Raw genomic sequence first — 19,009 nt, forward strand, 5'->3', positions numbered from 1 at the left:
TTTTCTGCATCTAGCTCTGAAAAAATATTTGGGCTTCTAGCGGTGTGTGGGACTTGGTCTATTAGTCCATCTATACTGACCTCCATCAGGTTGCAAATTAAAAATAATTTTTTTCTGCATCTAACCCAGCCAATAGTTTTGGCCTAATACCACAGTTTGGCCACTCAGCTCTGCTCGGTTACCATCCATTGTTTTTTTGTGCAAACAACTCCAGAGTTGTGAATTAGTTAACCACCAAAATGAGTGGAAAAAGGCCTGCTGCTGGTGGAAAGGGGAATAGGCGTGTTGGGAAGGGGAAAAAAGGTTGTGTCCGTGGGGTAGGTGCAGAAGAAAGACCATCTTCCAGCCAAACTAAAATGTCTACTTCTTTTAGCGGACAATGTGATAAGATCCCTTTCTTACGGCCACGCCAATCGCTACAAATTCCAGATGAGGCACAAAAACAGCAGGTGCTTCAACGGATATCAAGTGCTCCTTTAAGTGGGCTCTCCTCCACATCAACTTCAACATCACAAATACTCCAGTCCTCAAAGGTGTCACCCAAATCGCACTTGCTTCCTCACAGCTCCCAAATCTCCAGCTGCCCGTCTGAGTATGAGGTAGAACAGATGGTTGAGTCTGCAGAGCTGTTTACTCATACTATAGCCTGGGAATCAGAGGTCGACTCCAGCGCTTCTGTGAATCCAGACGAGGAAATGATCTGCACTGATGCCCAGAATCTTTATGAGTCGGATCCAGGACCAGACGCAGAAGGTTCTGACCATAATGTAGACCCTCATTCCCAAACTGTAACTCCTGTTGGTGGAGACAATGAGGAAGACGATGATAAGACTCAAATACCTGATTGGAGCGACAACTTTAGTTTTTTGTCAGGGCAGGAACAGGTTGGCTCTGAGGACGACGGGTGTGATAACGCACAGGGTGATGATGATGAGGTCGGAGATCCCACTTACTGTCAACCCACAGTCAGCCAAGAGATGAGGTCAGCAGAGGAGGCGGAGGAAGATGCTAGTGACGACGAGGTCAGGTTGCGCCTTCCTGGACAGAGACGTAGTACTGGAAGCACGTCAACAACTGCATCCTCAAACACAACTCTGCCTCTCACCACAAGTCGTGGTGGCTCTTCAGGTCGCATGGGTGCTAAGCCTTGCATAGCCTGGGCATTTTTTCAGATCGATAAAGATGACCCAACTCGTGTTATCTGTAACATTTGTCAGCAAAAGCTAAGTAGAGGCCAAAAAATACATAGTTTGAGTACTTCATGCATGAACCGGCACATGGACATGAAGCATAAGTTGCAGTGGGAAGCTCAGTGTGCTACAATGCGGTCTAGCCGGCCGGGCCAACCACCGTCTGCCATATCTTGTGCATCCGCGGCCTCTTCATCCTCTGTGACTGGGGGGACAGCAGTCACACCTGTTTTGGGGCGCAGACCTGCCACCTCTTTACCCGCAACAGCCAGCGTGATTGGCAGGTCATCATTTTCTTTGGAGGTGGTAACACCAGCTGGTCTTGAGCGCTGTCCGACATCGATAGCACCACCTTTGGATCAAGGCAACCTAACATGTCCGCCTGCATCTTCCTCACAGACCGGCAGTTTGCCGGGGACACCCTTATCAACCCCGTCTAAGCACAATAGCCAGCCCTCGGTCCCTCAGATGTGGACAAGTAAAAGACCATTTCCTCCTAGCCATGAGAAAGCTAAGAGGTTGAATTTCACCATCTGCAAGCTCTTGGCTACAGAAATGCTGCCTTTCCGCCTGTTGGACACAGAGGATTTTCGAGACCTTATGTCCGTCGCAGTGCCCCAGTACCAGATGCCCAGTCGGCACTACTTCTCAAAGAAAGGTGTGCCTGCGCTCCACCAGCATGTCGCACACAACATCACCGCTTCTTTGAGAAACTCTGTGTGTGACAGGGTGCATTTCACCACAGACACTTGGACGAGTAGGCATGGACAGGGGCGTTACATGTCGCTGACTGGGCACTGGGTAACTATGGTGACAGCAGGACAAGGGGCTGCTGTCCAAGTCTTGCCGTCCCCACGAGTTGTGCGTCAATCCTCTTTATGTCATTTTTCCTCCACTGCTTCTGCCTCCTCAACCTCCTCTCGGTCTTCCACCTGCACCCAAAGCCTGTCTGGTCATGCCACAAGCTTTCTAACTGCGCAGAAGGGATCCTGCACACCTCCTTACTATGCTGGCAGTAGGGCTCAACGTCATCAGGCGGTTTTTACATTGAAATGTCTGGGAAATGTGAGTCACACAGCTGAGGAGTTGTGGTCAGCTCTGGAGAACCAATTTCATGAATGGTTGTCTCCACTGGACCTGAAACCAGGGAAGGCCGTGTGCGACAATGCTGCAAACCTGGGTGCGGCCCTTCGCCGGGGCAATGTCACACACGTGCCTTGTATGGCTCACGTGTTGAACCTGGTTGTCCAGCAATTTTTAGCCCACTATCCCAGACTAGATGGCCTTCTGCAGAGGGCACGGTCGCTGTGTGCTCACTTCCGCCGTTCGCATCCCGCAGCTCAGCGACTTACATCTCTACAGAAGTCGTTGGGCCTGCCACTTCACCGGCTAAAATGCGATGTGCCTACCCGGTGGAATTCAACTCTGCACATGTTGCAGCGACTGTGGCAGCACCGACAAGCCCTGATGCAATACGTTCTGACGTATAGCCTGGGCTAACGAGATTCAGAGGTGGGGCAAATCACGCTGGAGGAGTGGTCTCAGATCAGGGACCTATGCACCCTTCTGCACAGTTTTGAAATGGCGACGAAGATGTTTAGTGCTGACGATGCCATTATCAGCATGACTATTCCGGTGATTTACATGCTGGAGCACATGTTAAACAGAATTCGGAGTCAGGTGGTGGCACAAGAGGAGGTGGAGGAAGTAGAGGAGGAGGAGTTGTATGCGGAAGGGCTAACATCTGCAAGGTCCAGACGGTCGGCAGCACCAGGGCGGCAGGCATGTGAGGGTGGGGGAGATGATTTTACCAGGGCGCATGGTAGCAGCCAAACTAGTGAGGAAGGTGCAGGAGCCCAGGAAGAAGTGGAGGACGAACTGATGGAAGACTCATCAGATGAGGGAGACCTTGATCACATTTCTGTTGTGCGAGGTTGGGGGGAGAGGACAGAGGAAGGAAGCATGATTGTTACCTCGCCACCAACACAACAGGGACTTGGTGCTCCTGGATGCGCAACACACATGAGTGCCTTCTTGCTGCACTACCTGCAACATGACCCTCGAATTGTGAGAATTAGAAATAATCCTGACTACTGGGTTGCCACACTGTTAGATCCCCGGTACAAAAGTAAATTTGCAGAAATTATTCCTGCCATAGAAAGGGATGCACGCATGCAGGAGTATCAGCAGAGACTGTTGCAGAATCTTACATGTGCTTTTCCACAAAATACCAGTGGTGCACGTAGTGAATCTCACAGTTCCAACTTGCCAACCGTGGGACCGTCAAGTGTTCAGCACTCAAACCGTAACAGAACCACAGTATCTGCTGGTAACATCAATTTTGCGGAATCATTTCACCACTTTTTTAGCCCATCCTTTGCAAGGCCACAGGAGACAAGAAGTCTGACACATAGTCAACGCCTAGAGACGATGGTACAGGAGTATCTCCAAGTAAACATTGAAGCCACGACTGTGTCACTGGACCCTTGCTCTTTTTGGGCTTCCAATCTGGATAAATGGCCGGAGCTAGCCACTTACGCCTTGGAGATCTTGTCATGCCCCGCAGCCAGCGTTCTGTCTGAACGTGTGTTCAGCGCTGCTGGTGGTGTGCTGACAGATAAGCGCACGCGGCTCTCCACTGATAATGTAGACAGACTCACGTTCATAAAGATGAACAAATCATGGATCCGAAACGACTTTTCTACCCCTGTGTCATCCTGGGGAGAGTAAAAGCTTGATGATTGGTTAAAATCACCCTACCAACCGTTTTAAGCTTTCAAATTACTAATCATGTTTATCTGTATCTTGACTGGAAAATAATTTGGGCTTTGTAGCAGTGTGCAGCACTGATCCTATTAGGCCGTCTATAATAAGCTTCACCAGATTTAAAATTAAAAATAATTTTTAGCTGCATCTAGCCCGGAAAATAATTTTGGGGCTCCGAGATGCGCAAGACACATAAGTGCCTTCTTGCTGCACTACCTGCAGCATGACCCTCATATTGTCAGAATTCGAAGTAATCATGACTACTGGGTTGCCACACTCTTAGATCCCCCAAACTTTTCGATCAACCTTTTCATTTTAATAAAGACCAAAAAAATGGTCATTTTTGAAATTATAAGCATTAGCAGGTTGTTAGAAACTGAAATCAAACAGTTTTCAACTCAAAACTTTATTCTAGGTGATGTTACATTTTCACATAGGACCCCTTGTTCGAAAGGAGCTTCTGAACTCTCTCGTCCATTGAATTTGTCAGGTTTTGGATGGTTTCTGCTTCAATTGTTTTGCATGAGGACAGAATACCCTCCCAGAGCTGTTGCTTAGATGTGAACTGCCTCCCGCCATCATAGACACTCCTTTTAATGATGCTCCAAAGGTTCTGAATGGGGTAGAGGTCAGGGGAGCATGGGGGTCACACCATAAGTTTGTCCCCTTTTATGCCCATATCAGCCAGAGATGCAGATGTTTTATGTGCAGCATGAGATGGTGCATTATCATGTAGAAAAATGATCTTGCTGTGAAATACACGGTTCTTCTTCTTGAACCATGGCAGGAAGTGCTGTTTGAGAAAATCCACATACATTATGGAGTTCATCTTTAGCGCCTTCAGGGATCCTAAAGGGGCCGACAATCTCTCTCCCCATGATTCCAGCCCAAAACATTACTCCACCTCCTCCTTGTTGGCGCTGTAGCCGTGTTTGCGTGGGGTGTCCATCAACCAGCCATCCTCCACTCCATTCATCTGGACCATCGAGCGCTGCACGGCACTCATCCGTGAACAAAACAGTTTTGAAATCAGTCTTCATGTAATGTTTGGCCCACTGGAGCCGTTTCTGCTTGTGTGAAGTGGATAGAGGAGGTCGACAGGATGGCGTATGCACAGCTGCAAACCTCTGAAGGACCCTGCATCTTGTTGTTCGGGGGACGTTGGAGGCACAAGCAGCTTCAAAAACTTGTCTGCTGCTATGACAAGGCTTTTTTGCCGCTGCTCTTTCAACCTGACGTAATTGCCTGTAGGAAAGAGTCCTCAATTTGCCCTTATCAGCACGCACACGTGTGTACTGTGAATCAGCTACATACTTCTTGATTGCCAAGACACTTCATCCTGATCATCGCACAATGTTGATTGTAGTCATGCCTTGACCTAAACACTCCACAATTTGTTGCTTCTCAGCAGCCGACACATCCTTTTTCTTTCCCATTTTGGCAGAAAATGTAGGCTGCTTAATAATGTGAGAGAGCCTTCTTAAGTAGTCTTGCCTTTCATTGGACACACCTGCCAAACTAATTAGCACAGGTGTCTGCAATTGCTTACAGTGATATAAAGAGCCCTGACACACATCACCATCAATGAGTTTAACTGACAAACAAACAAATTCTTCCCTTATCACTCCTAAACACTTTTTGCATAATAATTTGGAACGCGGTGTACATGTGCTTTTCCACAAAACACCAGTGGTTCACGTAGTGAATCTTACAGTTCTAACTTGCCAACCGTGGTCTGTATGGAATTGTTCAATAAAGGGCCCAAAATTAAGATAACATAGATGGGAGAGGTCTCTATGAATAGGAATTCCTAAGTATTTGATACCCTGTGAGGGCCAGGCAAAGGGAAAGTTGGACTGGATGGAATCCTATATGGATTTAGGGAGGGAGACATCGAGGGCCTCAGACTTCGCTGCATTGATTTTAAAATTTTACCATGTAACAAAGTGATCTATTTCAGCCATAACAGCAGGGATGGATATATGTGATTGAGTGATATATACTAGGACATCATCAGCAAATAGAGAGCACTTGTACTCGGTGCCTCCCACCTCAATCCACCTAATATTGGGGTTATGGCGAATTGATGAGAGCAGGTGCTCCGTCACTAGGATGTATAAGAGAGGGGACAGAGGACATCCCTGCCTTGTCCCATTGGTGATTGTGAAAGGTGATGAAAATGTTCTGACGCACCCCCTGGGCCTTGGGACACCCGGAGCCGGACCCTTTTTGGTGGATGCTGGTGGTTGTAGTCTTCGTGGCGGCGATCCGGTTCCGTGGCTCAGGGCGGTCAAACCAGTGGCGGAACTATTTATGTGGTTTTGATGTTTAAATGTCCGACTACGCCACCCGTGGATTGCGGTCAGAGTGAACCGCCGCTACAGGGCAGACCGCTAAGGCTGGTGTTGTGGGTGCAGCAGAGCGTAGCATAACTCCCCACGGGAGGAGTATAGCCTCAGGGCAGTGTATGCGGAGGATGGGGGTGATGGTGCAGGGCAGCAGCAGTAACGACACGGAGTCAGTGATGCAGTTCAGGGCCTTTACTCACAGTTCTTATTATCCAGACCACGTCTGCAGGTAACGGCTGCCCACGTCGTACTGTGCTCACCAGGTGAGGGGCTCAGACAACTCCCAGATAACTTTGGAGCGCTTCACAGGACCCCCTTTGTGTGTCCTTTGTCTGGCCTTTCTTACCAACACTTCTGTCCGGCTGCCTCGGGCCTCCTCTTGGTAAACTTGGCGCCAGTTTCCCTGACCCTATGTGGTGCCTTCCTAGCGGGTGGAGCAAGGGGCTGCGCCACATAAAATGTCAGAGCCTCCGGTTTCTAGCTGAGGGTCGTTTCCTGCCTCCACTAGTTCGGGGACCGGTCTCCCCCTTTGGCCTGACCCCTCCACGCAGGTGGATTCGGGCGTGCGGTGGCGACTCGCCCGTCCGCACCCCTGGGATCCCTTCATTCCCCGTTCCTGGAGCCTTCTCCGCTCCTCTTCCTTCCTTCTCCCTCTTGCAGGCCTGGGCCTCTGTTACTAGGCCCGCCTCCGGAGCAGAGCTCATGCAGAGCCCCTGCTCCCTGCCACTTCTGCTCAGACTTCTCTGCACTGAACTAAGATGGTGCCCACCTTTTATACTCCCTTCTCAATGCACCCAGGAACTGCTTCCTCCCTGCTCCTGCACTGCAGGGTTCCCCTTCCTCAGTGTTCCCTCCCCCCCTCCAGCCAGGGACAGGGACTGTCGTGCCCATCTCAGGGGCATATTGGTCGCCCTGCCCCACGGCAATGTGGTGTAATGCATGCAGGTGTCGGGTCCTGATCCACACTCCATCCTTATCTGAGAGTGAGATATCACACCTCTGGGTGAGGTGCAATACGTCTGTAGCAACCGAGCCCTCGGTGCTACAGTTCCATTTATCTTCAGCCTAGGTGACGTATTGTGATACAGGGCCGTGATTTTGGCTATAAAAGGGTCCCCTAGACCCCTACCCCAAGCTTTTTAAGAGAATCATATATGGCGTGCCAGGAGACTCTATGGAATGCTTTCTCAGCATCCAACGAGAGTATCTACTTACAAATTTTTAACTGCATCTAGCCCAGGAAATACTTTGTGCCTAGTAGCAGTGTCTGCTAGTCAGCGGATTATCCCGGCTGTTAAGCAAGCTACACCACCTGTAGTTTGGACACTTAATTTTTTCAAAGGAAATGCTTCGGGACCACGGGATACTTAGTGAAGAGCATCAGGAGGCACCCCAAGGCATAGGGGCTGGGACTGGCACTAGGATGCCTTGCGGTGGACAGCCGAGCTCGATCCTTATAAAAGCTTTTTAACTGCAGCAGCTTTAGTGGACGCTACTGGAGCTGGAATTACGCGGCTGCTGGCATGAGACTTGCCCTCCAATAGATCCTTGTAAATGGATTTAAAGTGTATTCATTCAAATTAGAGGGACAATTTAAATTAAAAAGCTTAGAGCTGCCTCCACCACTGCTCTCTCGACCCACCAGCGGACAGGCACCAGTATTGGGAGAGGGGGGCTGGCCGTCATTGTTCACCGCGGCTCTGGCACAAACCCGGCGACACGGAGGTGGCACGGGCAGGAGCGGACTGGCCGTCTCGGCTTCTCACTTTTTGGATTTTAGAAGGGCATGACATGCCTATATCTGTGTCTCCCCCTCCTTTTACTCCTCCACCTCTTTTCTTTTCGCATGACTATATGTACTTGTCACTTTTCCATGTGTTAGTTGTGTCTTCTGAGCAGTTTGTCAGCTTTTGGACACCTTTGAAGGTGTTTTCTATGTGTTTCTATGTGTTTTTGTTTGCCTGCCATTGGTTTTAACGGTGTTCGAAGGTGTTCGACGAACAGTTCGACGAACAGTTCGGCGAACATATGGGTGTTCGACGAACCGAACCGAACTCGAACACTACGGGGGTGGCTCAACACTAATGATGAATTCATTTTTATCCATGTTAAGTTTTAAAAATCTAGCAGAGAAGAAGGATGAAATAGCAGATAGACATTGTGGGATTTTGGTTAGTAGGGGAGAGATATCAGGTCCGGAGAGGTAGATTTGTGTGTCATCAGGATAGAGGTGATAATGAAAGCCGTGAGACTCTATGAGCTGTCCCAGGCCAAAGGTGTAGATGGAGAAGAGTAGGGGTCCTAGAACTGAACCTTGGGAGACACCAACAGATAGGGGGCGAGATGATGTTGATGTTGTTGCATTGCACAAGATCGCCCTCCATGAAGAAGTATTGGACAAGATTTTTTCTTTATCATGGTTGTGGAACAAAGAAATACGAACATCGGCCTCTAGGAGATTCCACTGCTGTAGCCTGGAGCAGAGCAGATCTTAGAAGGGATCGTTGCTGCATCGCTGTGTGGTCGCTGGTGAGATGTCAAACAGTCAGATTTTCCCAATGACGCAGCAACAATACGGCGATCCGTAGCGACCTATATAACGATGCAACGATGCAACGCAAATGCACACCTATGTGTCTCAGTTCTGAGTCCCCAACGAGGTCGTTGGTAAGGTGTCAAACACACCCATGCATGCTACCCAGCGGGACCTCAACGATCAGAAAATGGTCCAGGCCATTTCCACAAGACCAGCGATCTCACAGCAGGGGCCTGGTCGCTGCTACGTGTCAAACGTAGCGAGATCGCTGCTGACGTCGCTGTTGCATCACAAAACTTGTGACTCAGCAGCGATCTCGCTTAGTGTGACAGGGGCTTTAGGCAGATCCAAATCTCTGACAATATTGTTCTGTTCACCTTGTGTTATGAGGTGTGGTTCAGTTGAGGTTGCTGACAGATAGTCTGGGTCATGAGAGGAAGATTCTTCATGACACAAGCGCCCTCTTCTTCCTCACTTGACTGGACAGAAAATGTTTCTGGTGCTTTTGGAACCAGCAGTTCTTCTGTATGTGGTACTGGGTGTATTGCAGATGGAATGTTTGGATACTGTAAAGTCCACTTCTTCTGTGAAACTTATTTCCTAATGGGGGGCACCATGCAGAAATAACAATTGATAGTTTAATCGGTTGACTCTCTCCAGAGCATTGGGACTGCAATAGGCAAGATTGCCTCTTCTCACGCAACCACTGGGTAAGATGTGATGCACATATATTACAGCATATGTGTGGAGCCCAACTCTTGTCCTGATTTCCTATTCTGCAGCCAAAATACAGGTTGTAGGCTTCACTTATCACGGTAGTCAAGTTTTGCCTTTGTGGCGCAAAAGTGACTTTTCCGCATATGTAGCAAAAACTATCCACTTTGTTAATGCAAGAAGGAGGCATATTGGGGAAAACATATAGAAACATATCAGTATGCTAAGAAAGTAAGCTAAGAAATCCTAAAAGTAGGTGATGCCACTGTAATTAGGATTACAACATCAAAGATGAGTTGGCATTTTTTGATTGGTCACCCTAAGATGATAGAATTCTGAAGGCTCAATAGACTAAATACATGATGAAATAGACTAGCTACTAACAATGCTATAAGGATGATGAAATAATAAAGACACAATTTTTCTATAAGCCTGCATGAAAGGTATCATAAGTAATTACAATTTCCTCTGGATCTTGAAAATTATATCCAATCAGCAAATTTTATTAGTTTTCAGCACCACAAAAATAGTTGAGTTCAACTGTTTTTGTCTGTGAACCAATTTGGCTGTAGAAAAGTGCAATAATAAAAAAATACACATATTTGGTATCGCTGCTTTCGTAAAAGTCAAATCTATAAAAATATAAAGTAACTTAACCCGATTGGTAAACTGTGCATTGATAAAAAAAATCGAAACGCCAGGATTAAATTTTTTTTGGCTGCTGCAACACTGCAATAAAATGCAATAAGAGGGGATCAAAACACTGTAGCTACTTCAAAATAATATCACTAAAAGCATCAGCTCAGATCACAAAAAATAAGCCGTCATATAGCTCCACCGCCCGAAAATTGAAAACGTTACTGGTCTTGGAAAATGACAACAGAAGTGATTTTTTTTTTAATTTCCGTTTTTTTTTTCACCACTTAAATAAAAATGAAAACAATACATGTTTGGTATCTGCATAATCGTAGTGACCTGGACAATCATATTGCCAGGTCACTTTTATCGTATAGTAAACATGGTAAATAAAAAACTTGAAAAACAATTGCAGAATTGCGCTTTTTTGCTATTTTGCCACACTTGGAATTAGTTTTTCTCTTTCCAGTACATCACATGATAAAATGAATGGTGTCATTCAAAATTACAATTTTTCCCCCAAAAACAAGCCCTTATATTGCCATGTGGACAGAACAATAAAAAACTTATAGCTCTTGGAAGAAGAGGAGGAAAAAACAAAAGTGCAAAAATGGAAAATCGCCTTTCAGGAAGGGGTTAACACAAACACAGTCGTAGTCATTTCAAAGTGACCTCCACGTACAGTATATAGCTATGAGTAAACATATGGCATCCATTCTTCACGGCTGTTGTTCACATACAAACACCCACACTACTTATTCATTAAGACTGACGCTTCGTTTAATTGTCTTCATGAGGGGTGTCCGAGAATAAGATGTGCTAAAATTCTGTAAGAGGCGCATCTTATCAGTGGCCTGCACCTCTGTACGCCTCGCCAGAAATATTACGCCAGTCAAAGACTAGAGAAACATTTCTGGCATAAGAAGCACAGACAATTTTCATGAATTTGATGGACTGGCGTAGCCTCAACTCTTCCCATCTCGACTCCACAGTTACTTGCTGGCTGAAATTGGCGTGGAAGCACCCAAAGTAAAAAAAAATTGCACATTTCAGGTTGTCTTACCACAGTTTTGAATCAGAGCCTATCTTTTCATTTCAGTTGGAGTGTTTCTTTACTTTTTCTCTCTATTTCTATTGCTAAGCTGTGAGGTGTGACATACTTTGACAATACAGATGTTGTGCTGCATTCCCTGCTTTGGCTTTTATATAGGCTATCGTAGGCTGTACTCTAGTACGTGATAATAGCAGGTAGAGATTGCTTCGTGCAACCCCAGTCCATGGTCTATGACAGTGCTCTCTGGCTAGGGACAGGAGCTATGCAAATTTCCTAAGCTTCCAGGTTCCCTGGTGTGGTGTTTAATTGGGCCGCCTAGTGTAGCATCATGCGAGCTGTGAAAATCATAAGGTGAGCATGAGATCCTAGAGGATAAGGAATACTAGAGATTAGCAAAATGACTCTCAGGGCCCTGGTCTAAAGGCCATGCTGGTAGTTTGTGACAGCTCAACCAGAGCACTGCATATTTCCTACTACCTGCTAGTATCCTAGACACTTCTTATGATTAGTAAGTCAGTGACGTAATAACGTAATCATGGCGTTGCAAGAACCAGCTAATTATAAGAGGTGTCCAGGATACTGGCAGGTAGTAGGAAGTTCACAGAGTCACGGACTACTAATGTGGGTACTAGACTAAGGTTCTGCAAATCATTTTGCTCATTTTGCTCAACTCTGGAAAATATCTTAACTGGTCCATAAATTTTATCAGTAATTCTGCTACAGTTATTCTGTTTTTTTTTGGCAGCAGCCTCCCTTTGTGCTATATGAAATATAGTCCTTGAGTTGTCCTGTTCAATCAGTTTGGTGTAATATTCTTCTTTCTAGTTGTATCTGTATCTAGAAGAGCTAGCTGACAATCAATATGACTGCCATCATTGTCGACTCAAGAGACGATACTCTACTTTTTGAAACTCCTGAATAACACATTTGCTTACTAGCACAGTATTAGATGACTTTTGGCAGATAACTGCATAATAAGACAGATCTGTCATTGTGGAGTTTGGGAGAACTTGTTGACAGCACTTGAAACAGATATCACTGCAGCAGCGCTTGGCTGTCGATCAGCTAATTTTTAAACATACCTGTCACCAGGACTGGCCCCTCTACATTACTGTGTCTTACCGATGTCCTAATAATGCTTAAGTAATGTGTACAATTTTCACCACTAAACAGAGTGCGAAGCTGTCAATTATTCGTGTGGAAGGTATTTTACACCTTGCAATTATGGACCTGTTTTATATTTATTATTTGCCAAAGGCAATAAAATCCCTATGCTAATGACTGTGATTTAAAAATTAGCTTTTATTCTATATAAAGTACTTAAGGAAATTTCTAAACTCTATATTAAAAACACAGATAGCGATTTTTGGCTTGCTGAGGGTATGTACTCTCTCTCTCTGTTGGCAGTTAGCAAACTTCTGAATGCTTCCCAGCAAAGTTATTAGAGTCACATGTCTAATTGCTACACACATTACGTCTGCAGTCCATCATCATAATAGATAACATCATAACTCTGACCCACAATCACATTTGCTGATTAAAAAGTGAATAAACTCATAGCCTCCGAGACCCCAACTTGTTTCACCAATCTGGCAACATCAGGGGAATGAGGCTGTAATGTCATATACACTGCTCAAAAAAATAAAGGGAACACTCAAATGACACATCCTAGATCTGAATGAATGAAATATTCTCATTGAATACTTTGTTCTGTACAAATTTGAATGTGCTGACAACAAAATCACACAAAAATCATCAATGGAAATCAAATTTATTAACCAATGGAGGCCTGGATTTGGAGTCACCCCCAAAATTAAAGTGGAAAAACACACTACTGGCTGATCCAACTTTGATGTAATGTCCTTAAAACAAGTCAAAATGAGGCTCAGTATTGTGTGTGGCCTCCACGTGCCTGTATGACCTCCCTACAATGCCTAGGCATGCTCCTGATGAGGTTGCGGATGGTCTCCTGTGGGATCTCCTCGCAGACCTGGACTAAAGCATCCGCCAACTCCTGGACAGTCTGTGGTGCAACGTGATGTTGGTGGATGCAGCGAGACATGATGTCCCAGATGTGCTCAATTGGATTCAGGTCTGGGGAACGGGCGGGCCAGTCCATAGCTTCAATGCCTTCATCTTGCAGGAACTGCTGACACACTCCAGCCACATGAGGTCTGGCATTGTCCTGCATTAGGAAGAACCCAGGGCCAACCGCACCAGCATATGGTCTCACAAGGGGTCTGAGGATCTCATCTCGGTACCTAATGGCAGTCAGGCTACCTCTGGCGAGCACATGGAGGGCTGTGCAGCCCTCCAAAGAAATGCCACCCCACACCATTACTGACCCACTGCCAAATCGGTCATGCTGAAGGATGATGAAGGCAGCAGATCGCTCTCCACAGCGTCTCCAGACTCTTGTCACGTCTGTCACATGTGCTCAGTGTGAACCTGCTTTCATCTGTGAAGAGCACAGGGCGCCAGTGGCGACTTTGCCAATCCTGGTGTTCTGTGGCAAATGCCAAGCGTCCTGCACGGTGTTGGGCTGTGAGCACAACCCCCATCTGTGGACGTCGGGCCCTCATACCACCCTCATGGAGTCGGTTTCTAACCATTTGTGCAGACACATGCGCATTTGTTGCCAGCTGGAGGTCATTTTGCAGGGCTCTGGCAGAGCTCCTCCTGTTCCTCCTTGCACAAAGGCGGAGGTAGCGGTCCTGCTGTTGGGTTGTTGCCCTCTTACGACCCCCTCCACGTCTCCTGGTGTACTGACCTGTCTCCTGGTAGCGCCTCCAGCCTCTGGACACTACACTGACAGACACAGCAAACCTTCTTGCCACAGCTCGCATTGATGTGCCATCCTGGATGAGCTGCACTACCTGAGCAACTTCTGTGGGTTGTAGAGTCCATCTCATGCTACCATGAGTGTGAAAGCACAACCAACATTCAAAAGTGACCAAAACATCAGTCAGAAAGCATTGGTACTGAGATGTGGTCTGAGGTCCCCACCTGCAGAACCACTCCTTTATTTAGGGTGTCTTGATAATTGCCAATAATTTCCATCTATTGTCTATTCCATTTGCACAACAGCATGTGAAATTGATTGTCAATCAGTGTTGCTTCCTAAGTGGACAGTTTGATTTCACAGAAGTTTGATTTACTTGGAGTTATATTCTGTTGTTCAAGTGTTCCCTTTATTTTTCTGAGCAGTGTATATCCAGGCCATCAATAGAAAATGTTAGAAAGTTTAAGATTGTGTTCGCACTCCTGTTAAACCCTTCCATTGTCCTGTCTCATTATAGGAAAGGAACAATGGAAATCAGCTGAGGACGGGTTCATCATAAAACACACCCGAGCAAAGCCCGACTGACTGTAATAAGCTCCATCAACTTTCTGTCAAGATTGCTATCATATTTCAAATCTAAGTTATTTTTCTTATAAATTCCCGATCAGACCAGTTTATCACCGTTCCTCTCTACCCTCGGGCCAAGGCATGTCACATCTTTGAACTTCACAATATGCCGTTGACCGAGGGCACAAAGGAACATGTTAAAATGGGCTTCCTTCATAGTTCACTCTGTAAAGGACTTTCCCGTTCAATCTCCTATATATCATTTTATTAATATAATCTCAGTTGCTGCTCTGGTCTGTGTTTACCGGCTGCAGCGGTTACTTCATTTTTGTAGCTCATGTGACTGCGACAACCAATTAGTTCAACGGCTCATGCTGACATAACCGGAATCAGTGCTCAATAAATCCGTCAGCTCACCATGCAGAATAAAAAGCACATACATTGCTCTATTGGGGGAAAAATAAAAACGTAACGGTCTTGAAAAATGGCGACACAAATAAAATATTTTCTTTTACAAAATTCAGGGTTTTTTAAGCTCTTAAATAAAAAATAATCTATGCAACTTTAGTATCAACATAGTTGTACTGATCTGTAGAATTATGTTTCCAGGTAATTTTTTACCATACAGAGAATACCGTCAAAACACCTCCAACCCCAAAAATAATAGCAGAATTGTGTTACCAAGCATGCAAGAAGGTGTGTTCGAATAATTGGCCCCGCAATGAAATACGAAGCACCTGTATTTGGTTTGAACAGTCAGTCATTCTGTGCTAACGTACAAATAAAGCTGCACTTTGTAGTGCTATAGCACGTCCTGGACCCTTGTGTTGTTCAACATCTTTATCAATAATTTAGATGAAGGATTTGAGGGTAAATTGGTTAAATTTGCTGATGACACAAAGCTTGGAGGGATAGCTAATACTAGAGAAGAGAGAGAGAGAGGATTCAAAAAGATCTAAACAATCTGAGCAGCAACTAACAGAATGGTTTTTAACAAGGGGAAATACAAAGTCCTACATCTGGGCAAGAAAAATTAAAAAAGCATATACAGAATGGGAGGAATAGGGCTAAGCAACAGCACATGTGAAAAAGACTTGGGTATACTAATAGATCACAGACTGAACATGAGTCAACAGTGTGATGCAGCAGCAAAAAAGGCAAACACAGTTCTAGGTTGCATTAACAGAAGCATACAGTCTAGATCATGTGGAATAATTTCCCCCCTCTACTTCTCTTTGTTCAGACCTCATCTAGAATACTGTGTCCAGTTCTGGGCACCACATCTTAAAAAAGAAACTGGAGTAAGTTCAGAGAATAACGACCAAAATGGTGACCGGTCTGCAAACAGTGATATATGAGCAATGGTTAGAGGATTTGGGAATGCTTAGCTTGCAAAAGAGAAGAGTGAGAGGAGACTTAATAGCTGTCTACAAATATCTCAAGGGCTGTCACATTGTAGAGGGGTCAGCTTTATTCTCATTTGCACAAAGACAGACTAGAAGCAATGGGATGAAACTGAATGGGAGAAGATACAGATTAGATATTAGAAAAAACTTTTTGACAGTGAGGGTGATTAATGAGTGGAACAGGCTGCCACGAGAGATGGTGAGTTCTCCTTCAATGGAAGTCTTCAAACAGAGGATGGACAGACATCTGTCTGAGATGGTTTAGTGAATCTTGCATTGAGCAGGGGGTTGGACTAGATGACCCTGGAGGTCCCCTCCAACTCTAACATTCTATGATTCTATGTCATTCTGTGATGACAGAGTCCCTTTAAGAAAAACATAATTTCTTCTAGGTATATTTGTACACCGTTTTTGAAGGAGCTCAGCAGGTAGATTGTTCCAAACATCTTGGAGAACTAACCACAGATCTGTGGAAGTAAGTTTGTACAAATTCTTCTGACTCGTCATGTAATCCCAGACAGACTTGATGATGTTGAGATCAGGGTTTTGTGAGTACATATCACATGCCCACTAAGCTTCTTTTTTACTCAGCATAAACTGCCCTGTGGTGCATGTTTTAAATTCGCCACATGTCAATTTCTCTTGCGAGTTCACTGATTTTTTTGTGCAGATTTTACCCATAGACTTGCACTAAATGAGAAAAATCAGCAGGTAAAAAATGCACATGCATTTTTAGTGCGCTTCCCGCAGTGGAAATGCATCAAAGGCTCATTTAATCCGCACATAGGATCATAGAATCATAGAATGTTAGAGTTGGAAGGGACCTCCAGGGTCATCGTGTCCAACCTCCTGCTCAAAGCAGGATTCGCTAAATCATCTCAGAAAGATGTTGGTCCAGCCTCTGTTTGAACACTTCCATTGAAGGAGAACTCACCACCTCTCATGGCATCCTGTTCCACTCACTTATCACTCTTACTGTCAAAAAGTTTTTTCTAATATCTAAACTGTATGTTCTCCCTTTCAGTTTCTTCCATTGCTTCTCTTGTATCCATGTGCAAATGAGAATAAGGATGATCACTCTATACTGTGACATCCCTTCGGATATTTGTAGACAGCTATTAAGTCTCCTCTTAGGTTTTTTTTTTGTAAGCTAAACATTCCAAGATCCTTTAACTGTTCCTCGTGGCACATAGTTTGCAGTTTGCTCACCATCCTGGTAGCTCTTCTGTGAACTTGCTCAAATTTTATTATGTCTTTTTTAAAATGTGTTGCTCAGAACTGGACACAGTATTCCAGATGAGGTCTGACCCAAAGAGGAGTAGAGGTGGATAATTACTTTATGTGATCTAAACTCTTTGCTTCTCTTAATACATCCCAGATCTGTGTTTGCCTTTTTTTGCTGCTGCATCACACTGCTGACTCATGTGCAATCTGTGATCTATTAGTATACCCAAGTCTTTTTCACATGTGCTGTTGCTTATTTCTATTCCTCCCATTCTATTTTTCTTGCCCAAATGTAGAATCTTGCATTTCTCCCTGTTAAATACCATTCTATTAGCTGCCCATTGTTCAAGCTTATGTGGATCCTTCTGAATTCTTTTCTGTCTTCTCTAGTGTTAGCTATCCCTCCTAGCTTTGCGTCATCTGCAAATTGGATTAGTTTACCTTCAGTTCCCTTATCTAGATCATTTATAAAAATGTTGAACAAGACTGAGGCCAGGACACAGCCTTGTGGTACCCCACTTGAAACACTCTTCCAATTGGATTTGCAATCATTTATTACCATTCTTTGAGTACAATCACTGAGACAGATATGAATCCACCTAACAGTAGCCTTTTCAATCCCATACTTGGTAATTTTTTCAGTATGGATAGTATGAGATTCTTTATAAAATACTTGGCTGAAGTCGAGATATACTATATCTACCACATTTCCCTGATCCACCCAGTCAGTGATTCTATCATAGAAGGAAATTAGCTTAGTCTGGCATGACTTGTTTGCTACAATCTCATGCTGTCTCTGGTTAATTACTATATTCTTATCCAAATACTTACATACATGTTGTTTAATAATTTGTTCAAAGATATTTCCTGGTATTGAAGTAAGACTCACTGGCCTGTAATTTCCTGGCTCCATCTTCTTTCTTTTTTGAAAATAGGGGCAACATTTGTCCTTCTCCAATCTTCTGGGACTTCTTCTGTTCTCCAGGAATTTTCAAAGATTCTAGCTAGTGGTTCTGCAATTTCCTCTGCTATCTCTTTCAGTACCCTAGGATGTAATTCATCTGGACCAGGAGATTTAAATTAATTTAAATTAGCAAAGTGTTCCGTCACCATCTCTCTGTTTATAGATAGTGTGGATTATTTTATTCCTTCTATAGTACAGTGAAGATCAGTTGATGTTACATTTGCTTTCTTAGAGAACACAGATGTAAAATAGTAATTTAAAAGTTTTGACCATGTCACCCTTTTCATCCTGTAAAAATCCTATGACACCTTTGACTTATCTTTTTCTTTTGACATTCCCCCAAAATACTTTTTTTATTGCTTTTGGTCTCCCTTGCAAGCCTTACTTCTTAACGGGCTTTAGCTCTTCTAATGCTTGCCCTGCATTACCTGCAGACAGCATTATATTCTTCTTTATCTATGCTCCCCTTTCCATTTGTTATATTTTTTTTTCCTTTTTAGCAAGTGTATAAGTTCTGTGTTCATCCACCCTGTTCTCTTTAAATGCTTCCAATTCTTCCTTCTTCTTGGGATTGTTATTGATTGTGCAGTGAGAATTCCATTTAGCAAAATCTCCCATCCTTCTTGGACAGTTTTGTCCTTTAGACCATCAAGCCATTGGACCTTCCCTGCCCTTTTTAAAATCTGAGTTTCTGAAGTCCAACCTTAAAGTCTGAGTCCTCACAAGTCTTCCTCCTCTTGTAATCCAAAAAATTTGAGGATAGCATGATCGCTGCCTCCTAAATTCCTAGCCATCTTTACTTCTTCAACCATTTCCTCCCTG

This window comes from Phyllobates terribilis, unplaced genomic scaffold (assembly GCF_046119375.1).
Source record: "Phyllobates terribilis strain yellow unplaced genomic scaffold, ASM4611937v1 Scaffold_2__4_contigs__length_985480577, whole genome shotgun sequence".
NCBI classification, from domain to species: Eukaryota; Metazoa; Chordata; class Amphibia; order Anura; family Dendrobatidae; genus Phyllobates; species Phyllobates terribilis.